Here is a 17001-nt window from a genome sequence, read left to right on the forward strand (position 1 = left end):
ACACCCCTTTTCCAGGCCTGTGTTTGGGAGATATCTAATTTCACCTCAAACATGTTTGTAAAGCACGCTGTAAGTTAGATAGCCTTGTAAAAATGGAGAATACTGTGATGATTAATTTCCCTTGAAATGAACTGATAGGGCTGAATCATGTCATATTTTGTCTGTCAATTTTGTTGAGTTTTACAAAGGGCTTCTCTCTGCAAAGTCTTGTCAGATTTCTCACCACATCATCCCAAACACACCTCATTAACTACTTACCCCATTCCTATGTCAATGCTCTTGTCGGATATTAGCACTTGCTGGAGAACTCATCACTACTGGGATATCCTGGAATAAGTAGACGTTCCTGTCACTGGCTCCATCTTTGAACCTGTACATAGTGTGTGCTCGAACAAGCATTGAACCCTGAGAGATAGGTTGTGGTAAAATTAGAAACTTAGTCCTGCCAAATGCATTTCTATTTTCTTTTATGCGTTTAATTATACTTTCCTTTATCTGCCCTGGGTTAGGACAGAACATTTACCTATTGATTTCACTTCATATTGTCACCAGGCCAACTTCCACAGACAGGAGTCAGTAACTTTGCCTGCTGTTTCTGGTGGCTGATCTGTCAAGCTTGTCATGGAATGAGCCCTAGCATAGAAAAGAATGGGTTGATCTTCAATGGTAACACAAATCATACACGTGGGGACGCTTGGTGATCAAGATATCCATTTGAAATTCCTATCAAGATGCCCTAACCATACTCATACCCAGGCCTCAATCGAGTCAGTTTTGTAAATTGCAAGCCCTCAAGCAGCACTGATAGACAGGACACTTTCAGGGACCTGGGGCTAGGGAATGCTGGAGATTGCAAGAGGGTGTTGTGGGAATAACTGGGAACTTGTCTTCGAGTCTAGCTACAATTTGATTGTTAATGATGGAGGGAAGCAAAACTAGCTGAGATTGAGGGCCAAAGACTGACATAAAAACTTGTGGGAATTCTCTGGCAAAAGCGGGGCATCCCCTTTTTTGAAGACTACTAATGAAGTGGCTATATGCCCACTATCAGTGGATGTATTATACAGACTGCATACTGCACCCAATGTACCTGAAAATGTCATTAGAGTGAAATAACAGGGATGGCATCTAATGGAAGTAAAGCTCTTGTCGCTTTAAGATAGAAAATTGGCTATCCATTAGGATTCAGAGTCAAATTAGGTGATAGGACTTTATCTAAATCAGCCTACACTTTATTAAGAGCAGGACGTAGAACAGGAGAAATTGATGGTGAAATTGTATAAGACCTTTGTTAGACCACAGCTGAAGTATTGTGTCCAACTCTGGGTGCCACATTATAGGAAAGATACGAAAGTATCGCAGAGAGTGCAGAAGAGATTTAGTGTATGAGAGGCAGTAGGCAAATGGAAATAGGTTTGAAATCTCTGTCTTTCATGGTCGGACATTACTGGAAAAAACATAACAATTACACTCTTTAAATATCCTCTTGGTTGTTGAAAACAGAGAAGCATGGTGAATTGCTTGAGATTTTGAGTTTTTTGTTGGTTTAATTCCTGATGTAAGGCTATTATTGAGTTAAAAGTTCAATTTTTGGAAGGCACATTCTCTCTACTTTACAATGGTTTGGTTTGGTTTGGTTCGTTGCACACCCCTGGGTCGTAAGTGCTCATGTGAAGGTCATTGATTGTGTTGCCCAATACCTACCATTGCTAAGTTCAGTTATTTTATGACTTTAAATTGAAACGGCTCCTGCTATTTTAATTTTTGGCTTTATTCCAGAATACAGATTAACTCCAGTGTTCTAAAGAGGGTGAATGTGCCAAAGGAAAAACAGGCCCAGTTAATGCAACCTATGGTGTAAGAGTAAATAACTAATTAAGCTTACTCATGTCGATCAGAACATAGGACAAAGGTTAAGATAAGGTTTTTTTTTACATGTTTGATTGCTTAACTTTTTATTTAGTAAGTTGTTCAAGAAAAAAGAGCATTTATATGCATTGCATGCTGTCAATAAATGATCTGTGAGATTAGTTTTTAAGTTTTGATCAGTCTGTTTTAGTAATGAGACAAAATTGGTGCCTATGTTGCAGTCAAGAAATAAATACGATTAATGATAGGACTCTAATGTGCCATGTTTAATGAATGTAGTTAAATGAAAAGGTAATAAGGCCTAATGGAATACTAGGCATTATGGCAAGTGAAAGAGAATATAAAAATCAAGGTATGATAGCGAATCTATGAAAATCCTTAGGAAGACTACAGTTTGAGTAATGTATGCAGTCTTGAGCTTAATATTATAAAAAGGCCATTGAGCCAATTCAGTGGTTATGATATAGTTTTACAATCTGGTACAAAGGGTCTCACAGCAGTCCAGCAATCTGTTCACCTTCAGTTCATGAGCATTGCTGGGCAAGTGACAATGGCTATTTTAGATCTAGCATCCAGTGCAAGCAAGGATGTAAGGTTAATTAATAATGTCATTGTGAAAGAGCTATTGGGAAATTGTGATCACAATGCAATTGAATTCCACATTAACTTTGAAAGTGACACATTCCAATCGTAAATAGCAAGATTAGGCAAAATCAATTACAGATGTATGAGGGGAAAGGTGATTAAAAGTTCATGGGGTAAGAAGCCTAAAAAATGTGTCATTAAATGAACAGTAGGGAAACATTGAAAAGCACATTTGAAAATGTTCAACAGAAGTCTGTTCCATTGGAAAACAGAACCTCAACATGAAAGAGCCATCTATAGATTATTCGCAAGGTTAAGAATAGTATTAGATTAAAATTAGGTATACGTTAAACTAAACTGATAAGGGAATGGGAACCAAAAGAGAATATCACAGAAAAATATCAATGTGCACCTACTAGGAGAGATATATAGCATCAGAATAAGAAGTAATAGTTTAACAAGTCAATCCAGAGTAAGGGAGGAAGTAGTTAAGTTTTAAGCAGGGTCACAAAATATGTATATAAGTGCATAGAGCATTTTAAATATGACTGGTGAGTGATAAGCACAAATTACTACGCAGCAACTGTTTCCAGAAATAGGAGCAGAACTCAACTATTCAGCCCATCGAATCTGCTCCATCATTCATGGCTGATATATTTCTGATATCATGCCTTCTTCCCCTTACCCTTAATCCTTTTACTAATCAAAAACCTCCCTATCTTTGTCTTAAATACACTCAAAGAATTGGCCTCCACAGCCCTTTGTGGCAATGAATCCACAGATTCACTACCCTCTGGCTGAAGGACTTCATCCTTATTTCAGTTCCTTCACTCCCCTTCATTCTGAGGCTGTGCCCTCAGGTCCTAGTCACTCCTCCAAGTGGAAACATCTACACCAGATCCACTCTATCCAGGCCTCACTGTATTCTGCAATTTTCAAAGCAGTCTCCTCATCCTTCTAGATTCCATCGAGTACAGACCCAGAGTCCTCAATCACTCCTCATACGACAAGCCCTTCACACCTAAGATCATTCTTGTGAACCTCTTCTGGACCTCCTCCAATGCTAACACAGCCTTCCTTAGATATGGGGTCCAAACCTGCTCACAATATTCCAAATATGGTCTGACCAGAGCCTTATACAGCCTCAGCAGTATAGCTCTGCTCTTGTTTTCAAGGCCTCTTGAAATGAATGTTAACATTGCATTTGCCTTGCCAACTAAACCTGCTTGTTAACGTTAAGAGAATCCTGAGCTAGGACTCCAAAGTCCCTGTGTGTTTCAGATTTCTGAAGCCTTTCCCCATTTAGAAATAACCTTACACTTTCTGACATTGATTTCCATCTGCCACTTTCTTGCCCATTGTCCTAGCCTGTCCAAGTCCTTATCCAGGTTCCCTGCTTCCTCAATGTTACCTGTCCCTCCATCTATCTTTCTATTTTGTCTTTAAATGACAAAGGGGGTCCTTTGTCATTTCACCTTGCTGCACCCAGCCGAGAGAATAGATGATTAAAGAAGGGAAACTAGTCTACTCTTCCTCACCTCGGAGATTAACAATTTTTGGAGGAATGCCACTTGGAACCATAATAAACTGGGGAACCTCACCAAGATCTGTTTGTAACAGCCACGATTGCATTAAGTAGCAGAGCAGGCTGGAGGTGCCAAATGACCTAGTCCTCTATCTAATTCATACGGTAACATGACAGTCTTATTCTAGATCTGTCAATGTAAAGGCTGCTTACCATAAGCATTGACTTTGAATACTCAGGATTTCACACCTTTCTGTATGTGATTTAGCAATGAAAAAAAAAGGCTGAAACATGAAGAACTTCAAATATGTAGTAAGTGCCTACAACTATTTACACAGCAGATTATACAGAATTGAAACCAAGGAGTAATGTAAATATTTTTGCAATTTTGCACATTATTTACGTCATTGCGATAAAGCGTAAGCCTCATTAAAGAACACTCCGGCACACCTTGTATTACCTGAGCTACGTTCTGTACAAACCTCAACTCCTGTGCTCACCTTTTTAAAAGAACATGAAAATCTTCCTTCCCAATAACTGAATGTTCTTGGCAATATGCCTGGTAATAACAGAATGCGTCAGTGTAAAAAGCTATAGAATCAAGAGTTAATGAAAATCAAGGTGGTGCATTAATTTTCCTTAACTGTATTCAAAACAAAGAAAAAAGTTAATGATCACATTGTAGTGTTAAATAGCATAATATTAATTGCCCATGGAATGCTCTTACTGGAGTTAAAACTGATGGTTCATTAATAATGTTGACTATGAAGGATAAATTCTACTTTTTTCAGGTGTTGAGTTTGAGAAAAGTTTTATGGTTTAACCAATAGAAAATGTTGTCTGATTTTAAGAATAGAAATAATTAAACGCAGACGAAACTGTGAAGAAATATGGAGAAATATGAGGTGATGCATTTTGATAGAAAGAACAGTGACAGACAATATAAGATCAGGGTTTCAATCTAAGGGGGTCATAGGAGCAGACCTAAGTGTATATGTGAACAGATCTTTGAAAGGCAGAGCAGGTAGAGAGTGCAGTAAGCAAGGCATACACTTCATTAAGAGCAACCCATAGAACAAGAGAAAGTAGGTGATGTTGAAATTGTATAAGAACAAAGAGCAAAGAAAATTTACAGCCCAGGAACAGGCCCTTCGGTCCTCCAAGCCTGAGCCGATCCAAATGTACTGTCTAAACCTGTTGGTCAATTCGTAAGCATCTGTATCCCTCTGTTCCCCACCTACTCATGCATTTGTCCTGACGCATGTTAAATGAATCTACTTGCCTGCCTCAACCAGCTCTGCTGGCAACGCGTTCCAAACGCATGTGAAGTACTTGCCTTGTGTATCCCCTTAAACTTTCCACCTCTCACCTTGAAAGCGTGACCTCTCATTATTGAATCCTTCACCCTGGGAAAAAGCTTGTCTCCATCCACCTTGTCTATAACCTTCATGATTTTGTAAACCTCAATCAGGTCCCCCCTCAATCTCCTTTTTTCTAATGAAAATAAACCTAACCTACTCAACCTTCCTTCATAGCTAGCACCTTCCATATCAGGCAACATCCTCGTAAACCTTCTCTGCACCCTCTCCAAAGTGTCCACATCGTTTTGGTAATGTGGCGACCAGAACTGTACACACTATTCTAAATGTGGCTGAACCAATGTCTTGTACAATGTTAACATGACTTGCCAGCTCTTATCCTCAATACCCCGTCCAATGAAGGCAAGTATACTACATGCCTTCTTGACCACTCTATCCACCTGTGCAGCAACCTTCAGGGTACAATGGACCTGCACTCCCAGATCTCTCTGCCCATCAACTTTTCCCAAGGCTCTTCCGTTCATTGCATAATTCACTCTAGAATTAGACTTGCTTAAATGCATCACCTCACATTTGTCTGGATTGAAATCTATCTACCACTTTTCCGCCCAACTCTCCAGTCAATCTATATCCTCCTGTATTCTCTGACAGTCCCTTATGCTTTCTGCTACTCTACCAATCTTCGTGTCATCTGTAAACTTGCTGATCATTCCAACAGTGCCCTCTTTTAGGTCATTTATGTATATTACAAATAACAGTGGCCCCAACACTGGCCCCTGTGGAACACCACTGGTCACCTTTCTCCATTTCGAGAAACTCCCTTCAACTACTATTCTCTGTCTCCTGTTGCTCAATCAGTTCTTTATCCACCTAGCTAGAATACCCTGCCTAAAGTCCATGTATATGACATCAACAGCCCTTCCTTCATCTATCAACTTGGTCACTTCCTCGAAGAACTCTATTAAGTTGGTAAGGCACAATCTACCCCACACAAAACCATGTTGCCTATCACTGATAAGCCCATTCTTTTCTAAATATAAATAGATCCTATCACTCAGTACCTTCTCCAGCAACTTACCCACCACCAACGTCAGGCTCACTGCTCTGTAGTTATCCGGAATATCCCTACTACCCTTCTTGTACAGGGAGACCACATGAGCAACCTTCCAGGCCTCTGGCACCTCACCTGTGTTTAAGGATGCCACAAAGATATCTGTCAGGGCCCCAGCTATTTCCTCTCTCACCTCCCTCAGCAACCTGGGATAGATCCCATCCGGTCCTGGGGATTGATCCACCTTAATAACCTCTAGCACATCCAACACATCTTCATTACTTATGTCAACGTGCTCCAGACTAATCAAACTTCTATCTCTAATCTCAACATTCATCATGTTCCGCTCCTCAGTGAACACTGATGCAAAGTAATCATTCAGAACCTCACCCATTCTCTCAGGTTTGACATACAGCCTTCCTTCATTATCCTTTAGTGGACCAATCCTTTCTCTAGTTACCCACTTGCTTCTTATATAAGAATAAAATGCTTTGGGATTCTCCTTAATTCTGCTTGCTAAAGCTATTTCATGACCCCTTATAGCCTGCTTGATTCCTCGTTTAAGACTTGTCCTACTCTTCTGATATTCTTCCAGGGCCCATTCTGTTCTTAGCAGTGTAGACCTTATGTATGCTTCCCTTTTCCCCTTTACTAGTTGTACAATTTCTCCTGTCATCCATAGAACACGAATCTTGTCCTTCCTATCCTTTGCCTTCAACGGGACCTGCCTATCCTGCACTATTTTTAACCTACCTTTGAAAGCCTCCCACATCTCAAATGTGGACTTCCCTTCAAATAGCTGTGTCCAATCCACATTTCCGAGCTCCTGCCTAATTTTGATATAATTGGCCTTGCCCCAGTTTAGTACTCTTCTCTTAGGACCACTCTCTTCTTTATCTATGAGTTTTCTAAAACTTACAGAATTGTGGTCACTGTTCCCAAAGACATCCCCCACCACAACTTCTACCACCTGTCCTGGCTCGTTCCACAGTACTAGGTTCAATATGGCCCCTTGCCTCATCGGACTACTGACATACTGCTCTAGAAAACTCTCCTGGATGCTTCTTACAAATTCTATCCCATCCAGACCTTTGATGTTAAGTGTATCCCAGTAAATATTGGGAAAATTAATATCTCCCATCACCACTACCCTTTGCCTCTACATCTTTCCATGAGATACTTGTTAGACCTCAGCAGGAACATTGTGTACAACTGTGGGCTCGATATTAAAGGAAGGATGCGAATGTATTGCAGAGAGTGCAGAAGAGATTTACAAGAATGGTTCCAGGATGATAAACTTCAATTACACAGATAAATTGAAGAAGTTGGGACTGATCTCCTTGGAGAGAAGAAAGCTGAAAGGAGATCTGAAGGAGGTTTTATAAATGATGAGCTGGCTGGATACAGTAGATAGTGAGAATCTGTTCCCACTTGTAAAATGAACAGAAGAGTCATAGATTAAAAGTGATTTGCAAAAGAAGGAACATTTTTTAAACTCAGTGAGTAGTTAGGGTATGGATTGTACTGCCTAGAAGTGTAGTGGAGGCACTTTCAATTGAGGGCATTGGACAATTATTTAGATAAAAATAATGTTTAAGTGTATGGGGAAAAGGTAGGAGATTAGCACTAGGAAATGGTGGTCATTTAACAAGACAGTTCTGGTACAAGCAGCCAGATTGTTTTCTGTGCTGTGCTGTAATACTTCTGTTTTTCTCATTGACAGTTATATAATGCAAATTGAGTTGAAGGGCTGTTGTGATGCAGTGGTAGTGTCCTCAGCTCTGAGCAAAGCGGCCTGAGTTCAAGCCCCACCTGCTCCACAGCTATGTAATAACATCGCTAAACAGGTTGATCAGAAAATAACTGCATGCCTGAATAGATCGCAAAACTAAGTGTTTGCTAGAAGAATATGCTGGGATACCATTCATTCCTGAATTTCCAGGATCAAATTGATGATGTAACCCATTTTATACTTAAGACAGTTTTACCACAACTGAAGCCCTGAAAAGGAATGAATTAAACTTAGTTCAATGCAAATCATTCCATGCATGCTTGCAAACATTATGTACAATGTGCATATATTCCAGCAATGGAAAGAATAGCAGGTCTGGCAATATCATCCGAAAAGATTTATAAATTCTGAAATTTTATTTGATTTATTATTATCACTTGTATTGAGACAGTGAAAAAAGAATTTGATTTAGGTCCTAACTGTTCTTCCTCCATTCCTGATGTTTATTCAATAGTTCCTTGGTATTAACAGATCTTAGTCATAGTCACAGCCATAGAGTCATACAGCACAGAAGACGTCCTTTGGCCCATTGAGCCTGGGACAAACTATCCACATATTTCTACTTTCCTGCACATGGCGTATAACCTTGAATATTATGATATTTCAGGCGCTCATCCAGCTATTTTTCAAAGGTTGTGAGGTTTTCAACTTCAACTATCTTTCCTGGCAGTATATTCCAGATTCGCACCAGCCTCTGGGTGAAAAAGGTTTTCCTAAAATCCCCTCTAAACCGCCTGCCATTCACCTTAAAGTTATGCCCCTCATTATTGTCCCTTCAACTAAGGGAAAAAACTGCTTCCTATCCACCCTGACATGCCCTTATAATCTTACATGCCTCAATAGCATTTAACTTAGTATGTTTGAACACCAGACATTGCTATTAGTTTCAGAGAATTGTGATGGTGAAGGCAATAATTTTCCCTATTTCAAGCACAAAGTTAAGTCTGTACATAAGATATTTAACACATGTTTGCTTGCATCAGATATATAGTATCGAAACAGGCCATTAAGCCTTTTCAGTCCAGGCTAGCAATAATGCTCCAATTGAGCCTCCACACACTTTTTAAATATCATTTAACCTTTATTCTCTTCTTCCTCATGCACTTAGCTCCTTAAATTGTCTTCCTAGGTGCATCTTTATCATTTGTCTGAGTAGTGAGTTCCACATTAACACTACTTTAATATGAAGAGCCTATATGAAAGTCTGCAAACAGACACAGCCCAGAAATGTGGCACGCTGGTTATTTAAATCTGGAAACATGGTCATTTATGTGGTGAGGACAGCCTCAGCTGAAATGATTGTTAAAGACTGTGAAGATTCAATTTGTGCTTAGCATAACTAATTTTAAAATTGCCTGCAAAATCACTTTGTCAGCTGATGTAGCCTACTTTGTCCTGATACTGAAAATTTTTGCAAACTTTACCCCAGTGGCCTGTAGTGTTGGAGGTAATATATTAGCATGGATAGCAGATTGGCTAATTAACAGAAGACAGAGAGTTGGGATAAGGGAGCATTTCCAGGCTGGAAACCTGTAACCATTGGTGTGCTACAGGGATCATTGCTAGGGCTACGGTTATTCACAATGTATATTAATGACTTGGCTGAGGAAAGTTAATGTATTACAAACAGGTTTGTGGATAACACAAAAATAGATGGAAAGGCATGTGCTGAGGATGACGCAAGTGTATAGATAGTTTTAGTGAGTGGACAAAAATTTGGCAGATGGAATATAGTGCAGAAAAATGTGAAGTTATGTATTTAGTGGAAGAATGGTTGGACTGAACATTGTGTACATATAGAAAGACGACAGAAAGCTGCAGAACAGAATGGTTTGGGTGTTCATGTGTATGAATATCAAGAAGCTAGCGTACAAATTCAGCAGTTAATAGAAATGGGAGTGGGACCGTTGGCTTTTATTTCAAAGAGAATAGAGTATAAATTAATGAGGTCTTGCTAAAACTGTACCAAGTACTAGACACAGGGTGAAAGTGAGGACTGCAGATGCTGGAGATTAGAGTCGAGAGTGTTGTGCTGGAAAAGCACAGCAACATCCAAGGAGCAGGAGAATTGACGTTTCAGGCAAAAGTCCTTTATCAGGAATGACAAGTACTAGACACCTCATATCCTGTGAACAGTTTGATCCCTTCATATGGGAAAGATATATTGGCATAAGAAGCAGCCCAGAGAAGGTTTTCACGGTGGATTCTGAATATGGAGGGATTTTATTATCAGGAGAGTTGAGTATGTTAGGTTTGTACTCATTGGAATTTGAAAAGTCCAAAAAATGGGTGAAGATTCTTAAAAGATTCTTAAGGGACGTGGCAGGGTAGATGAGGAAATGTTTTTCCCTTTATGGGACAGAGTAATATCAGAAAACATAAATTGCAGAATAAGGGATTTTACATTTAAAACCGAGATGAGGAGGAATTTATTCTTTCAGAGAGTGGTCAATCTGTGGAACTTTCTACTGTAAAAGCCTTTTCAGGCTGGATCATTAAGGATATTCAAGGCTACGATAGACGGATTTTTAATCGGTAAGGAATCAAGAGTTTTGGAGAAAAGTGGAGTTAAAGAAAATAGGGTCAGCTACGATCACATTAAATGGAGCAGACTCAATAGTCTGAATGGCTGGCCTTTGCTGCTACATCTTCTGATCTTAAGGAGCATAGTTTTGATCATTTCCTAGCTAACTGACTTAAAATATTGATAAAGAATCCAAATCCCTTTCTTCCCTGAGGTCCAGGGAATAGGATCCCAGGATCAATTATCCTGCCTAGCTAAGGAAAACTGATGCCAGGTGTTGTACCAATTCCCAACTCCTAGCTCTGACCAACAAATGCAGCAATAATTAGAGATTAAACCTGCGACTTTTCTGGTTTGTGTGCTAATAAATAAAATGCTTAATTTAACTGTCATAAATCGATTCAAGCAGTGAGTATTAGTAAATTCTGACCAGTCAGTATAGATATTTATATTTTACCTTAATCCTCTTTGTGCATTTTCCTCTCTATGAGGCTCTAGACTCTACACAGTCCCTGTCAGATGGATGGATTTGGTCTGGAGTCGCTTTTGCCACACTGTAATGTGTCTGTAATGGATAACACTGAAATTCAAAGCACTGTTGTGAGAAAAATGGAAACTTAGAATATGTGTAATCATCCAAATGTGGTAATATGATTTATAGCATATATATTAAAAGTCTCAAGAAGCCACTAGTTCAGCCTAAATTTGTTGGAAAGGGCGATGGCTTAAATGAACTCCTTATTGAATTTCTCCTTTCTCCCTACATTTTTCTTTAGTGATGTCATCATAAAAATTAAACTCACAATTCAAGTTGCACAGTTGCTGTGTTATAGTGCTGGTTAGGTGCATCTTGTTCCAATGTCAGGACTTCTGCCTTTAAATTGTTGAATAAAATCATGACATGTCTCCTGACAGTTCAGTCTGGGGTGTGACTGTCAGAAGTGCATTGACAATAATGGGTTATAACCAGGTTTCTATTCTCTCCTCCTGTTCTCCAGGGTTGTTGAGGAGTTATTAATTATTATCAATGCTCAGGGTGCCTGGCTTGCCCCATTTTAATCATATGTCTTACTGCTGATGGATAATCCAGGAGCTTCTTTTAACCCCGTTATATTAGCAATTACTTCTGCTTTGCTCATACTGCTCATATCAAAGCAAGAGAAATTTACATTAATGCAACACATTTAATGCCATAAAATGTCCCCTGGCACTCACCGAAGCATTATCAGACAAACTGATTGTTAGAATAAATCTCCCTCCTGTAATGAGCATTCAACCTGGTTTGAAGATGGCAAGCAATTGTTAAGTCAACGTTAAATGTTTCTCGGGATAAACTAACTGCAAAGGTCACCAGTCTGATTCTTGTCGTTCAGAGGGGAGAGGAATCTTTTGCATCGCAGGCGGTGGTTATTAAAAATCACCAACATCGGTCCAGAAGTATCTGTCTCATCTTGCAAAGTGCCACTCCAGTTGTCAAATAGGTTGCAAGTAATTTCAAAACCTCATTCAATTGTTCATTTAGTTTTGAAAGCAGACATTATGAAACCTGCTGAAATGGACACTTGATCTGATTAAAAGATTTTTCAATGATTATGGAAACCCCAGATCATGTGTCATTGAGTGTTTGTCTTCAGAGATTATTATGTGAAGAATATTATGTGAAAGATGATTCCAGGATCATTGATAGCGATTAAGAAACTGTAACAGATTTTTTAAACGTCTACTGCGTGATTAACTTGATTATTTTTGTCAAATTAAAGCTTAACTTATGGAACTTTCATGATCTGAGAATCTTAATCTACATACTATAAATCACAGCATGACATATTTTAAATGACCCAAGCTCTGATGGACCCATTTTATTAGTCAAAGTTGAGACAGATTGTATGTCTGTCATGATTAACAATCCAGTTCCAGTTGGAAAATTGTGTGTTTAGATTCAGTGTTATTTGCAGAGTCAGGACAAGGACACGTGGAAGATGTCATCAGCAGCGCTCACCTTGATCTGCCAAACAGCTCAAAGGGACCTCATCTTGAAAGATTTTGCAAAGATTTCAGATGGTACAGGAATGTTTGTGTGTATATAATCTATCCATGGTCTAGTGGCATGCTGGAGACTTCACAATGCAGCTTTTAACTGCTGAGAATTCCATTCAGATATGCCGATGGTTTAATGGGAGGAATTCTTGGGGTAGTCCCATTCACGGACCCTGAGATATTGGGAGGTGGGAAACATGCCTTTTCCCTTGTCCGACAAGACGTTTTTGAAAAGAATAAATGGTGAGTTTCTGGCCCCATTGTTTTTTCACATGAGTTTGAGTACAGCTCTTACAACACTCAAGAAGCTTAAACACTATCCAGGACAACACAATCCATTTGATTGGCACACCATCGACTACCTTAAATATTTCTACTCTCCATTAATAATGGACACTGGTGACAGCCTGCATCAACTACAAGATACACCTTCAACAACAAGTTCTGAGCACACAACTTCTGCCACCTAGAAGGACAAGGGTAACAAATATGTGGGAACATGATCACCTCCATGCTACCCACCTTTCAAACTTGCAAACTTGGAAACTTCTGTTCCTTCATTGCTGCTGGGTCAAAATCTGAAAACAACCTTCCAAATAGCATTTTGGATCTATTTACGTCAAATGAACTCTAGCGGTTCAAGAAGGCAACACATTAGCACCTGCTCCAGGGTAATTAGGAATGGCAATAAATCATGGTCCAGTCAGTGATGCCCAAATCTTCTGAATTAATTTTAAAAAAACAAGCATACCTATCTCCCTGATAAAGAAATGAAGTGTACCCCCTGTCATTTTGAGACAGACAAACTGCATCTTGGTCCAATCTGGACTCTCTGGCATTCTAATTTTCCTTTCAAATCCATATTACAGTTTGTGATGCCAAACCACACATGGGTGAAGACAGCTTATACAGTGATATCCAAATAATCCACAATTGTTTATTTGTTGATGAAACGTGTGCATTGCCATCAAGGCAAGCAGTTATAATCCATTTCTAATTGCTCTTGAAAATGGGTGGCTTTCATTTCAGAGGGCAGTTCAGAGTCAACCACATTGCTGTCACATCTGGAACCATGTGTAGGCCGAAATAGGTAAACATAGCAAATTCCCTTCTCTGAAGAACATCAGTGAACCAGATGGGAATTTGCAACAGTTGGGGATAATTGCCGTGGTCACCATTACTGGAGACTAGTTATCAATTCCAGATTTATTTATTGAACATAAGTTCTATCAGTTACCACAATAAGATTTAAACCCATGTACCCAGAAAGTTAGCCTGGCCCTCTGCATTAATATTTCAATGACATTACAACAACATTACTGCCTCCCGATTTCACCGATGTAACAGACTTACTAATCATTCATCTCGTCATCTGTAGGATAATATCAATATCTGTCTTCACCATAACAGCAAATATGCTTCAAGCTATTGTGAAATGACAAGAGATGTAATAAGGTGTAAGCGAAATGCAAAACTTTAAAAATATTAGAATTAAGAAACAGGAGGAGGCCATTGATCCTTTTTCACCCATTCCACCATCTAATTAGATCACTGGTGACTGATTGTAATTCTTAATTAGTCAGAGTCATACATCACAGAAGAGGCCCTTTGGCCCATTGGGTCTGTGCCAACCTGTCAATAATATTCTCACTTTCCAGCACTTGGCCCATTGCCTTGAATGGTATGACATTTCAAGAGTTCATCCAGATGTTTTTTTGAAAAGGTTGTGAGATTTCCTGCTTCTACTAACCTCACAGGCAAGGCATTCCGGATTCTTACCATCCTCTGGGTGAAAAATGTTTTCTTCAATTTCCTTCTAACCTTCTTCCCCTTCACCTTAAAATTAAATCTCCCTCATATATATCTGTATTTATAACCAAGTCATTTAGGCTCTGTAACGAATACCTTTATCTTCCAAAACCTGATCCATTACTCTAATCTCAAATTCTTTTTTGAAAGACAGGATCAGATTTCCATTATCCTTGATGAGAGAAAAAATGTTTCCTGACCTCACCCTTGAGGTGTTGGTTTGTGTTTCATCTTTCCTGATTTTCAACATGCCCTGCCAGATGATTTAGCACCATTTATGCCATCAGCTTCTTTAAACATCTAAATCACCTTAATGTTCCCTACCTGCTTGCAAGAGGCTAAATGTGCTTGTGAAATCCCCAGAGCTCTTCTGCAAGCCAATGTCGCTGTGTGGTACTGACAGGAGTTCTATGTGGTAATCGTGGTTTGGTGATTACAAATAAGTAACAAAACCTACTGTACTGGAGAAGTGGGAGGAGATTCAAGGAATTGTTCTGTGGTGCAGGATGGAGTGAGTAACCCAGTTTGTCAGAACTGTAAGATTAGTTGAAGGATTTTCTGGATGAGGTAAGGACAGGAAATGAAATTGGAGCCTGAATGTTGTATGTGAAACATACTGCATGGGTTGTATGCAATACTTATCCAAAATTCCATGAATCTTTGTAAAAGAGGTGGGCAGTTGTCTGACTCATGCTGAAGTTTATTAGTTTGTCTTTTTCGAAATGTATAATCGAGCACCTCATATAACAGCTATTTGCTTTGTTTCACTTTGTTCATACACAGAATAATACCAAAAGTTTCTGGGTAATGGAACGGTGAGGGATTTAAAAGAATCACAGGATGCTTACAGCACAGAAGGAGGATATTCAGCCCATCATGTCTATGCTAGTTTTGCTCAAAGTGCTAGTTGTCTCAGTGACCCAACTACCCCTAATCCTGGGTTCATTTTTTGAAATAACTCCACAGAGGCTGGTATCCTGTCACACTACATGTGGAGAGACCTTGACACTGATCCAGCTCCTTCACAGCCTGAATGGAACCTCTGACACTCCTGTTTATATCTGTCAGCCAGGGCTCCCTGATTGGATAAGGTTAACGGCCAGAATCCAAGGGAACTCATATTCTATGAGGTCCACCTGGCTCACCTTGTTACAATCACTGCAATTTTCTTTTTAATTCACATTCAAAGGATACAATCGAATTGACCTCCTCCATATTGTGAGATAGTGCATATTAGACCTTAACCACTCTCTGCGTTGAAGTGATTTCTTCCGTGTCAACATTGGTACTTCTGACAAAAAATTTTTTTAGCTTCTGTTCCTTTTATCAATGGCAACAGTTTCTCACTGTTCACTCTGTCTAAACCCCTCTTGAGATGGATAACTATATTAAATATCTTCTAAATCTTCTCCACAGTTTCCCTACATGATCTCTACCACCTGCATCCTTCTTTAAGTGATTTGGAGATGCCGGTGTTGGATTGGGATGGATAAAGTTAAAAATTATACAACACCAGGTTATAGTCCAACAGGTTTAATTGGAAGCACACTAGCTTTTGGAACATCGCACCTTCATCAGGCGATGGTGGAGGCCACAATTATAAGGCACAGAATTTATAGCAAAAGTTTACAGTGTGATGTAACTGAAATTATACATTGAAAAATACCTTGATTGTCTGTAGAGTCTTTCATCTGTTCAAATACCACGCTAGTTTCACTTCTTTCATGTGTAAATCACAAAACTTCTTTTTAAAAGTTGCATTCTTGGGTTAGCTGTAACAATGGGTGATAGCTGGACAATATGTTGAAGGTGTCAGCCCCCTGTGTTCTCTGTCTATGCCATAATGTTTAGATTGATTCAAAGCTAAAAAGTGAGATAACAGAGTTTTACATGAATTCATGCATTGTTTGAGCAAAGTACAATGTAAATCTGCAAGCACAAATTCACCCCAGAAAATATATGTATATATGTGCATGTGGGTCTTTGTCTGTGTGTGTGTACATGTATGTGTCTGAGTTGGGGGGTTTTGAGTGTGAGAGAGAGTGTATACATGTGTATATGTGAGTGTGGAGTATCTTAAGTCTGTGAGGGGGTGCATGTTTGAGTGTGGGAGTGTGTGTGTGTGTCTGGAGTGGGAGGTTGTGAGTGTCTGTGAGAGAGAGGGTATATGTGTGTGCATGAATGTAGAGTGGTCGAAGTCTCTGAGAGGCTGCATATGTGAGTGTCGGAGTTTGTGTGTCTGTAAGGATGTGTGTGAGGGTCTGTGTGCGTGTCTGTGCACATGTGTGTCCGTGTGTATATGTGTGTATAGGAATGACTCTGTGTGTGTGTCCGTGTGTGTATATAGTGCATTAGTTGTCACCTGTAGTGTGACATGAACCCAAGGTCCCGGTTGAGGCCCTCCCTATGGGTACCGAACTTAGCTATCAGCTTCTTCTGCCACTTTTCAACGGTGCCTGTCCCGAAGTCTGCCTTGCAGGATGGTCACCC

At 39.5% G+C, this 17001-nt stretch overlaps 1 long non-coding RNA gene across 2 annotated transcripts; it reads right to left on the reverse strand.

Moving 5' to 3' along the window:
* Positions 1-263: 263 nt before the first annotated feature.
* LOC122547689 lies at positions 264-14903 on the reverse strand. 2 transcript variants are annotated; one of them, XR_006311065.1, is made up of 3 exons: positions 14836-14903; positions 11123-11245; positions 264-405 (listed from the first exon to the last, which is right to left on the reverse strand). It is a non-coding gene; the product is annotated as an uncharacterized LOC122547689 (long non-coding RNA). The 2 variants fall into 2 exon arrangements; XR_006311067.1 differs by having other exon boundaries at positions 11123-11230; positions 14836-14900.
* Positions 14904-17001: the final 2098 nt, after the last annotated feature.

Source organism: Chiloscyllium plagiosum, chromosome 3 (assembly GCF_004010195.1).
Source record: "Chiloscyllium plagiosum isolate BGI_BamShark_2017 chromosome 3, ASM401019v2, whole genome shotgun sequence".
NCBI lineage: Eukaryota > Metazoa > Chordata > Chondrichthyes > Orectolobiformes > Hemiscylliidae > Chiloscyllium > Chiloscyllium plagiosum.